The 13188-nt window shown below is 37.4% G+C and overlaps 1 long non-coding RNA gene across 2 annotated transcripts in view; it reads left to right on the top strand.

Annotated features, from left to right (window-relative positions):
• Positions 1-13188, top strand: part of LOC142698153 (uncharacterized) — a 311750-nt gene that overhangs the window by 2172 nt on the left and 296390 nt on the right. For both annotated transcript variants that reach the window (XR_012865710.1, XR_012865709.1), the window contains exon 2: positions 7739-7850. This is a non-coding gene — a long non-coding RNA (uncharacterized LOC142698153). The remainder of the gene's footprint in view (positions 1-7738; positions 7851-13188) is intronic.

A 13188-nucleotide genomic window follows, 5' to 3' on the forward strand; every position in this document is an offset into this window, starting at 1 on the left:
ATATACATTATATGCGGGACACTTATATACATTATATGCGGGACACTTATATACATTATATGCGGGACACTTATATACATTATATGCAGGACACTTCTATACATTATATGCGGGACACTTATATACATTATATGCGGGACACTTCTATACATTATATGCAGGACACATATATACATTATATGCGGGACACTTATATACATTATATGCGGGACACTTCTATACATTATATGCGGGACACTTATATACATTATATGCAGGACACTTATATACATTATATGCGGGACACTTATATACATTATATGCGGGGCACTTATATACATTATATGCAGGACACTTATATACATTATATGCAGGACACTTATATACATTATATGCAGGACACTTATATACATTATATGCGGGACACTTATATACATTATATGCGGGACACTTCTATACATTATATGCGGGACACTTCTATACATTATATGCGGGACACTTCTATACATTATATGCGGGACATTTCTATACATTATATGCGGGACACTTATATACATTATATGCAGGACACTTCTATACATTATATGCGGGACACTTCCATACATTATATGCGGGACACTTATATACATTATATGCAGGACACTTATATACATTATATGCAGGACACTTATATACATTATATGCGGGACACTTATATACATTATATGCGGGACACTTATATACATTATATGCGGGACACTTATATACATTATATGCGGGACACTTCCATACATTATATGCGGGACACTGCTATACATTATATGCGGGACACTTCTATGCATTATATGCAGGACACTTCTATACATTATATGCGGGACACTTATATACATTATATGCGGGACACATATACATTATATGCAGGACACGTATATACATTATATGCAGGACACTTCTATACATTATATGCAGGACACTTATATACATTATATGCGGGACATTTCTATACATTATATGCGGGACACTTATATACATTATATGCGGGACACTTATATACATTATATGCGGGACACTTCCATACATTATATGCGGGACACTTCTATACATTATATGCGGGACACTTCTATGCATTATATGCAGGACACGTATATACATTATATGCAGGACACTTATATACATTACATGCAGGACACTTATATACATTATATGCAGGACACTTATATACATTACATGCGGGACACTTATATACATTATATGCGGGACACTTATATACATTATATGCGGGACACTTCTATACATTATATGCGGGACACTTCTATACATTATATTCGGGACACTTATATACAATATATGCAGGACACTTATATACATTATATGCAGGACACTTATATACATTATATGCAGGACACTTATATACATTATATGCGGGACACATATATACATTATATGCGGGACACTTATATACATTATATGCGGGACACTTCTATACATTATATGCGGGACACTTCTATACATTATATGCAGGACACTTATATACATTATATGCAGGACACTTCTATACATTATATGCGGGACACTTCTATACATTATATGCGGGACACTTCTATACATTATATGCAGGACACTTATATACATTATATGCGGGACACTTATATACATTATATGCGGGACACTTATATACATTATATGCAGGACACTTATATACATTATATGCAGGGCACTTATATACATTATATGCGGGACACTTATATACATTATATGCGGGGCACTTCTATACATTATATGCGGGATACTTATATACATTATATGCGGGACACTTCTATACATTATATGCGGGACACTTCTATACATTATATGCGGGACACTTCTATACATTATATGCGGGACACTTATATACATTATATGCGGGACACTTATATACATTATATGCGGGACACTTATATACATTATATGCGGGACACTTATATACATTATATGCAGGACACTTATATACATTATATGCAGGGCACTTATATACATTATATGCGGGACACTTATATACATTATATGCGGGACACTTCTATACATTATATGCGGGACACTTCTATACATTATATGCAGGACACTTATATACATTATATGCGGGACACTTATATACATTATATGCGGGACACTTATATACATTATATGCATGACACTTCTATACGTTATATGCGGGACACTTATATACATTATATGCAGGACACTTATATACATTATATGCGGGACACTTATATACATTATATGCGGGACACTTATATACATTATATGCAGGACACTTATATACATTATATGCGGGACACTTATATACATTATATGCGGGACACTTATATACATTATATGCAGGACACTTATATACATTATATGCAGGACACTTATATACATTATATGCAGGACACTTATATACATTATATGCGGGACACTTATATACATTATATGCGGGACACTTCTATACATTATATGCGGGACACTTCTATACATTATATGCGGGACACTTCTATACATTATATGCGGGACATTTCTATACATTATATGCGGGACACTTATATACATTATATGCAGGACACTTCTATACATTATATGCGGGACACTTCCATACATTATATGCGGGACACTTATATACATTATATGCAGGACACTTATATACATTATATGCAGGACACTTATATACATTATATGCGGGACACTTATATACATTATATGCGGGACACTTATATACATTATATGCGGGACACTTATATACATTATATGCGGGACACTTCCATACATTATATGCGGGACACTGCTATACATTATATGCGGGACACTTCTATGCATTATATGCAGGACACTTCTATACATTATATGCGGGACACTTATATACATTATATGCGGGACACATATACATTATATGCAGGACACGTATATACATTATATGCAGGACACTTCTATACATTATATGCAGGACACTTATATACATTATATGCTGGACATTTCTATACATTATATGCGGGACACTTATATACATTATATGCGGGACACTTATATACATTATATGCGGGACACTTCCATACATTATATGCGGGACACTTCTATACATTATATGCGGGACACTTCTATGCATTATATGCAGGACACGTATATACATTATATGCAGGACACTTATATACATTACATGCAGGACACTTATATACATTATATGCAGGACACTTATATACATTACATGCAGGACACTTATATACATTATATGCGGGACACTTATATACATTATATGCAGGACACTTCTATACATTATATGCGGGACACTTCTATACATTATATTCGGGACACTTATATACAATATATGCAGGACACTTATATACATTATATGCAGGACACTTATATACATTATATGCAGGACACTTATATACATTATATGCGGGACACATATAGACATTATATGCGGGACACTTATATACATTATATGCGGGACACTTCTATACATTATATGCGGGACACTTCTATACATTATATGCAGGACACTTATATACATTATATGCAGGACACTTCTATACATTATATGCGGGACACTTCTATACATTATATGCGGGACACTTCTATACATTATATGCGGGACACTTATATACATTATATGCGGGACACTTATATACATTATATGCAGGACACTTATATACATTATATGCGGGACACTTATATACATTATATGCGGGACACTTATATACATTATATGCGGGACACTTATATACATTATATGCGGGACACTTATATACATTATATGCAGGACACTTATATACATTATATGCGGGACACTTATATACGTTATATGCGGGACACTTATATACATTATATGCGGGACACTTATATACATTATATGCGGGACACTTATATACATTATATGCAGGACACTTCTATACGTTATATGCGGGACACTTATATACATTATATGCAGGACACTTATATACATTATATGCGGGACACTTATATACATTATATGCGGGACACTTCTATACATTATATGCGGGACACTTCTATACATTATATGCGGGACACTTCTATACATTATATGCGGGACACTTCTATACATTATATGCGGGACACTTATATACATTATATGCGGGACACTTCTATACATTATATGCAGGACACTTCTATACATTATATGCGGGACACTTATATACATTATATGCGGGACACTTATATACATTATATGCGGGACACTTATATACATTATATGCGGGACACTTATATACATTATGTGCAGGACACTTATATACATTATATGCGGGACACTTATATACATTATATGCGGGACACTTATATACATTATATGCGGGACACTTATATACATTATATGCAGGACACTTCTATACATTATATGCGGGACACTTCTATACATTATATGCGGGACACTTATATACATTATATGCGGGACACTTCTATACATTATATGCGGGACACTTCCATACATTATATGCGGGACACTGCTATACATTATATGCGGGACACTTCTATGCATTATATGCAGGACACTTATATACATTATATGCGGGACACTTCTATACATTATATGCGGGACACTTATATACATTATATGCGGGACACTTATATACATTATATGCGGGACACTTCTATACATTATATGCAGGACACTTATATACATTATATGCAGGGCACTTATATACATTATATGCGGGACACTTATATACATTATATGCGGGACACTTATATACATTATATGCAGGGCACTTATATACATTATATGCAGGACACTTATATACATTATATGCAGGACACTTATATACATTATATGCGGGACACTTATATACATTATATGCAGGACACTTATATACATTATATGCAGGACACTTATATACATTATATGCGGGACACTTATATACATTATATGCAGGGCACTTATATACATTATATGCGGGACACTTATATACATTATATGCAGGACACTTATATACATTATATGCGGGACACTTATATACATTATATGCAGGGCACTTATATACATTATATGCAGGACACTTATATACATTATATGCCGGACACTTATATACATTATATGCGGGACACTTATATACATTATATGCGGGACACTTATATACATTATATGCGGGACACTTATATACATTATATGCAGGACACTTATATACATTATATGCAGGACACTTATATACATTATATGCGGGACACTTATATACATTATATGCAGGGCACTTATATACATTATATGCGGGACACTTATATACATTATATGCGGGACACTTATATACATTATATGCAGGGCACTTATATACATTATATGCAGGACACTTATATACATTATATGCAGGACACTTATATACATTATATGCGGGACACTTATATACATTATATGCAGGACACTTATATACATTATATGCGGGACACTTATATACATTATATGCGGGACACTTATATACATTATATGCAGGGCACTTATATACATTATATGCAGGACACTTATATACATTATATGCAGGACACTTATATACATTATATGCGGGACACTTATATACATTATATGCAGGACACTTATATACATTATATGCGGGACACTTCTATACATTATATGCGGGACACTTCTATACATTATATGCGGGACACTTCTATACATTATATGCGGGACACTTCTATACATTATATGCGGGACACTTCTATACATTATATGCGGGACACTTATATACATTATATGCGGGACACTTCTATACATTATATGCGGGACACTTCTATACATTATATGCAGGACACTTATATACATTATATGCGGGACACTTATATACATTATATGCGGGACACTTATATACATTATATGCAGGGCACTTATATACATTATATGCGGGACACTTATATACATTATATGCAGGACACTTATATACATTATATGCGGGACACTTATATACATTATATGCAGGACACTTATATACATTATATGCGGGACACTTATATACATTATATGCAGGACACATATATACATTATATGCGGGACACTTATATACATTATATGCAGGACACTTATATACATTATATGCGGGACACTTCTATACATTATATGCGGGACACTTATATACATTATATGCAGGACACTTATATACATTATATGCGGGACACTTATATACATTATATGCGGGGCACTTATATACATTATATGCGGGACACTTATATACATTATATGCGGGACACTTATATACATTATATGCGGGACACTTCTATACATTATATGCAGGACACTTATATACATTATATGCGGGACACTTATATACATTATATGCGGGACACTTATATACATTATATGCAGGACACTTATATACATTATATGCAGGACACTTATATACATTATATGCGGGACACTTATATACATTATATGCGGGACACTTATATACATTATATGCAGGGCACTTATATACATTATATGCGGGACACTTATATACATTATATGCGGGACACTTATATACATTATATGCGGGACACTTATATACATTATATGCGGGACACTTATATACATTATATGCGGGACACTTATATACATTATATGCGGGACACTTCTATACATTATATGCGGGACACTTATATACATTATATGCAGGACACTTATATACATTATATGCAGGACACTTCTATACATTATATGCGGGACACTTATATACATTATATGCGGGACACTTATATACATTATATGCGGGACACTTCTATACATTATATGCGGGACACTTATATACATTATATGCAGGACACTTATATACATTATATGCAGGACACTTATATACATTATATGCGGGACACTTATATACATTATATGCAGGACACTTCTATACATTATATGCGGGACACTTCTATACATTATATGCGGGACACTTATATACATTATATGCGGGACACTTATATACATTATATGCGGGACACTTATATACATTATATGCGGGACACTTCTATACATTATATGCGGGACACTTCTATACATTATATGCGGGACACTTCTATACATTATATGCGGGACACTTATATACATTATATGCAGGACACGTATATACATTATATGCGGGACACTTATATACATTATATGCGGGACACTTATATACATTATATGCGGGACACTTATATACATTATATGCGGGACACTTCTATACATTATATGCGGGACACTTATATACATTATATGCGGGACACTTATATACATTATATGCGGGGCACTTCTTTGGACGTTTTTGGAGCTGTTTTCTCATAGACTCCAATGAAAACAGCTCCAAAAATGGACGTAAAAAACGCCGCGAAAAACGCGATTTGCTCAAAAAAACGTCTGAAAATCAGGGTCTGTTTTCCCTTGAAAACAGCTCGGTATTTTCAGACGTTTTTGGTCACTACGTCGTGTGCACATACCCTTAGTCTAAATGGTCCAGCCGAACATAGCAAAAAAATAAAAGTTATCAGTATTACAAATATAAAACCTATACTTTTTTCTCCCCTGCGCCACAATACAAACTAGAGGTCAAGGAAAAATTATTTCCCTTCATGTAACTCTGCTTCCTGTCAACTGAAAAGTCATCCGCCAGAGGGAAAAATGTTTCCCCATTGTGGAGTACAAGAAAGTCTAATTCCCAGGGGGGGCTTCTTGTACTCATCGGGGAACATTTTTCCTTCTGACAGATGATTTTTCCGTTAACAGGTGACAGAGTTCAATAGGGGGGGGGGGGGTGTTAGGGGGAGGAGGGGGGAAAATATGGTCTGTTCACAGTTTGTGTTTTTTCCACCCCTGCCCTAGATTTCAGTCCTATATCCGCCCCTGTGTGCAGAATATCACAAGTTCACAACAGAGCTCGCAGCGGAGAAGCGCACGCCCCTGCGGACCACGATACAGAGAGCGCGTCTAACCAGTGAGTATGGCAACTCGGCACCTCTCCTCAGCCTCCACATGTTATTGGATGAGAGGAGGAGGAGAAGGGTGGACTGTGGCTGATAATATTCACTGCTGGTATATACTTATATCTGCGGTATATTCACTGCTGGTGTATATATTATATGTGTGGTATATACACTGCTGCTATATATGGATCTGTGCGGTATATACACTGCTGCTATATATGGATCTGTGTGGTATAGTCACTGCTGCTATATATGGATCTGTGCGGTATATACACTGCTGCTATATATGGATCTGTGCGGTATATACACTGCTGCTATATATGGATCTGTGCGGTATATACACTGCTGCTATATATGGATCTGTGCGGTATATACACTGCTGCTATATATGGATCTGTGCGGTATATACACTGCTGCTATATATGGATCTGTGCGGTATATTCACTGCTGCTATATATGGATCTGTGCGGTATATACACTCCTGCTATATATGGATCTGTGCGGTATAGTCACTGCTGCTATATATGGATCTGTGCGGTATATACACTGCTGCTATATATGGATCTGTGCGGTATATACACTGCTGCTATATATGGATCTGTGCGGTATATACACTGCTGCTATATATGGATCTGTGCGGTATATACACTGCTGCTATATATGGATCTGTGCGGTATATACACTGCTGCTATATATGGATCTGTGCGGTATATACACTGCTGCTATATATGGATCTGTGCGGTATATACACTGCTGCTATATATGGATCTGTGCGGTATATTCACTGCTGCTATATATGGATCTGTGTGGTATAGTCACTGCTGCTATATATGGATCTGTGCGGTATATACACTGCTGCTATATATGGATCTGTGCGGTATATACACTGCTGCTATATATGGATCTGTGCTGTATATACACTGCTGCTATATATGGATCTGTGCGGTATATACACTGCTGCTATATATGGATCTGTGCGGTATATACACTGCTGCTATATATGGATCTGTGTGGTATAGTCACTGCTGCTATATATGGATCTGTGCGGTATAGTCACTGCTGCTATATATGGATCTGTGCGGTATATACACTGCTGCTATATATGGATCTGTGCGGTATATACACTGCTGCTATATATGGATCTGTGCGGTATATACACTGCTGCTATATATGGATCTGTGCGGTATATACACTGCTGCTATATATGGATCTGTGCGGTATATACACTGCTGCTATATATTTATATGTGCGGTATATACACTGCTGCTATATATGGATCTGTGCGGTATATACACTGCTGCTATATATGGATCTGTGCGGTATATACACTGCTGCTATATATGGATCTGTGGTATATTCACTGCTGCTATATATGGATCTGTGCGGTATATACACTCCTGCTATATATGGATCTGTGCGGTATAGTCACTGCTGCTATATATGGATCTGTGCGGTATATACACTGCTGCTATATATGGATCTGTGCGGTATATACACTGCTGCTATATATGGATCTGTGCGGTATAGTCACTGCTGCTATATATGGATCTGTGCGGTATATACACTGCTGCTATATATGGATCTGTGCGGTATATACACTGCTGCTATATATGGATCTGTGCGGTATATACACTGCTGCTATATATGGATCTGTGCGGTATATACACTGCTGCTATATATGCAGACGTGGACAAAAAGCAAGTGCAGCATGCGTTACTATACTGACTGTAAAGTGCCGCATGTGTTACTATACTGACTGTAAAGTGCCGCATGTGTTACTATACTGACTGTAAAGAGCAGCGTGTGTTACTATACTGACTGTAAAGTGCCGCATGTGTTACTATACTGACTGTAAAGTGCAGCGTGTGTTACTATACTGACTGTAAAGTGCCGCATGTTTTACTATACTGACTGTAAAGTGCAGCGTGTGTTACTATACTGACTGTAAAGTGCCGCATGTGTTACTATACTGACTGTAAAGTGCAGCGTGTGTTACTATACTGACTGTAAAGTGCCGCATGTGTTACTATACTGACTGTAAAGTGCAGCGTGCGTTACTATACTGACTGTAAAGAGCAGCGTGTGTTACTATACTGACTGTAAAGTGCAGCATGTGTTACTATACTGACTGTAAAGTGCAGCATGTGTTACTATACTGACTGTAAAGTGCAGCGTGCGTTACTATACTGACTGTAAAGTGCAGCGTGCGTTACTATACTGACTGTAAAGTGCCGCGTGTGTTACTATACTGACTGTAAAGTGCAGCGTGCGTTACTATACTGACTGTAAAGTGCAGCGTGTGTTACTATACTGACTGTAAAGTGCAGCATGTGTTACTATACTGACTGTAAAGTGCAGCATGTGTTACTATACTGACTGTAAAGAGCAGCATGTGTTACTATACTGACTGTAAAGTGCAGCGTGTGTTACTATACTGACTGTAAAGTGCAGCATGTGTTACTATACTGACTGTAAAGTGCAGCGTGCGTTACTATACTGACTGTAAAGTGCAGCGTGCGTTACTATACTGACTGTAAAGTGCAGCGTGCGTTACTATACTGACTGTAAAGTGCAGCATGTGTTACTATACTGACTGTAAAGAGCAGCATGCGTTACTATACTGACTGTAAAGTGCCGCGTGTGTTACTATACTGACTGTAAAGTGCAGCGTGCGTTACTATACTGACTGTAAAGTGCCGCGTGTGTTACTATACTGACTGTAAAGTGCAGCGTGCGTTACTATACTGACTGTAAAGTGCAGCGTGTGTTACTATACTGACTGTAAAGTGCAGCATGTGTTACTATACTGACTGTAAAGTGCAGCGTGTGTTACTATACTGACTGTAAAGAGCAGCGTGTGTTACTATACTGACTGTAAAGTGCAGCGTGTGTTACTATACTGACTGTAAAGAGCAGCGTGTGTTACTATACTGACTGTAAAGTGCAGCGTGTGTTACTATACTGACTGTAAAGTGCAGCATGTGTTACTATACTGACTGTAAAGTGCAGCGTGTGTTACTATACTGACTGTAAAGAGCAGCATGTGTTACTATACTGACTGTAAAGAGCAGCGTGTGTTACTATACTGACTGTAAATAGCAGCATGTGTTACTATACTGACTGTAAAGTGCCGCATGTGTTACTGTACTGACTGTAAAGTGCAGCATGTGTTACTATACTGACTGTAAAGAGCAGCATGTGTTACTATACTGACTGTAAAGAGCAGCATGTGTTACTATACTGACTGTAAAGAGCAGCGTGCGTTACTATACTGACTGTAAAGAGCAGCATGTGTTACTATACTGACTGTAAAGTGCAGCATGTGTTACTATACTGACTGTAAAGTGCAGCGTGTGTTACTATACTGACTGTAAAGTGCAGCATGTGTTACTATACTGACTGTAAAGAGCAGCGTGTGTTACTATACTGACTGTAAAGTGCAGCGTGTGTTACTATACTGACTGTAAAGAGCAGCATGTGTTACTATACTGACTGTAAAGAGCAGCGTGCGTTACTATACTGACTGTAAAGAGCAGCGTGCGTTACTATACTGACTGTAAAGTGCCGCATGTGTTACTATACTGACTGTAAAGAGCAGCATGTGTTACTATACTGACTGTAAAGAGCAGCGTGTGTTACTATACTGACTGTAAAGAGCAGCGTGTGTTACTATACTGACTGTAAAGAGCAGCGTGTGTTACTATACTGACTGTAAAGAGCAGCGTGTGTTACTATACTGACTGTAAAGTGCCGCATGTGTTACTATACTGACTGTAAAGTGCAGCATGTGTTACTATACTGACTGTAAAGAGCAGCATGTGTTACTATACTGACTGTAAAGAGCAGCATGTGTTACTATACTGACTGTAAAGTGCAGCATGTGTTACTATACTGACTGTAAAGAGCAGCATGTGTTACTATACTGACTGTAAAGAGCAGCATGTGTTACTATACTGACTGTAAAGAGCAGCATGCGTTACTATACTGACTGTAAAGTGCCGCATGCGTTACTATACTGACTGTAAAGTGCAGCATGTGTTACTATACTGACTGTAAAGAGCAGCATGTGTTACTATACTGACTGTAAAGTGCAGCATGTGTTACTATACTGACTGTAAAGTGCAGCATGCGTTACTATACTGACTGTAAAGTGCCGCATGCGTTACTATACTGACTGTAAAGAGCAGCATGTGTTACTATACTGACTGTAAAGTGCAGCATGTGTTACTATACTGACTGTAAAGTGCAGCGTGTGTTACTATACTGACTGTAAAGTGCAGCATGTGTTACTATACTGACTGTAAAGTGCAGCGTGTGTTACTATACTGACTGTAAAGTGCAGCATGTGTTACTATACTGACTGTAAAGTGCAGCATGTGTTACTATACTGACTGTAAAGTGCAGCGTGTGTTACTATACTGACTGTAAAGTGCAGCATGTGTTACTATACTGACTGTAAAGTGCAGCGTGTGTTACTATACTGACTGTAAAGTGCAGCGTGTGTTACTATACTGACTGTAAAGAGCAGCATGTGTTACTATACTGACTGTAAAGTGCAGCGTGCGTTACTATACTGACTGTAAAGTGCAGCATGTGTTACTATACTGACTGTAAAGAGCAGCGTGTGTTACTATACTGACTGTAAAGTGCAGCGTGCGTTACTATACTGACTGTAAAGAGCAGCATGCGTTACTATACTGACTGTAAAGTGCCGCATGCGTTACTATACTGACTGTAAAGTGCAGCATGTGTTAGTTACTATACTGACTGTAAAGTGCAGCATGTGTTACTATACTGACTGTAAAGTGCAGCATGTGTTACTATACTGACTGTAAAGTGCAGCGTGTGTTACTATACTGACTGTAAAGTGCCGCATGTGTTACTATACTGACTGTAAAGTGCAGCGTGTGTTACTATACTGACTGTAAAGTGCCGCATGTGTTACTATACTGACTGTATAGAGCAGCATGTGTTACTATACTGACTGTAAAGTGCAGCATGTGTTACTATACTGACTGTAAAGTGCAGCGTGTGTTACTATACTGACTGTAAAGTGCCGCATGTGTTACTATACTGACTGTAAAGAGCAGCGTGCGTTACTATACTGACTGTAAAGAGCAGCATGTGTTACTATACTGACTGTAAAGTGCAGCGTGTGTTACTATACTGACTGTAAAGTGCAGCGTGCGTTACTATACTGACTGTAAAGAGCAGCATGTGTTACTATACTGACTGTAAAGAGCAGCATGTGTTACTATACTGACTGTAAAGTGCCGCATGTGTTACTATACTGACTGTAAAGTGCAGCATGTGTTACTGTACTGACTGTAAAGTGCAGCATGTGTTACT

Source organism: Rhinoderma darwinii, assembly GCF_050947455.1.
Source record: "Rhinoderma darwinii isolate aRhiDar2 chromosome 12 unlocalized genomic scaffold, aRhiDar2.hap1 SUPER_12_unloc_3, whole genome shotgun sequence".
In the NCBI taxonomy this organism is placed as follows: domain Eukaryota; kingdom Metazoa; phylum Chordata; class Amphibia; order Anura; family Rhinodermatidae; genus Rhinoderma; species Rhinoderma darwinii.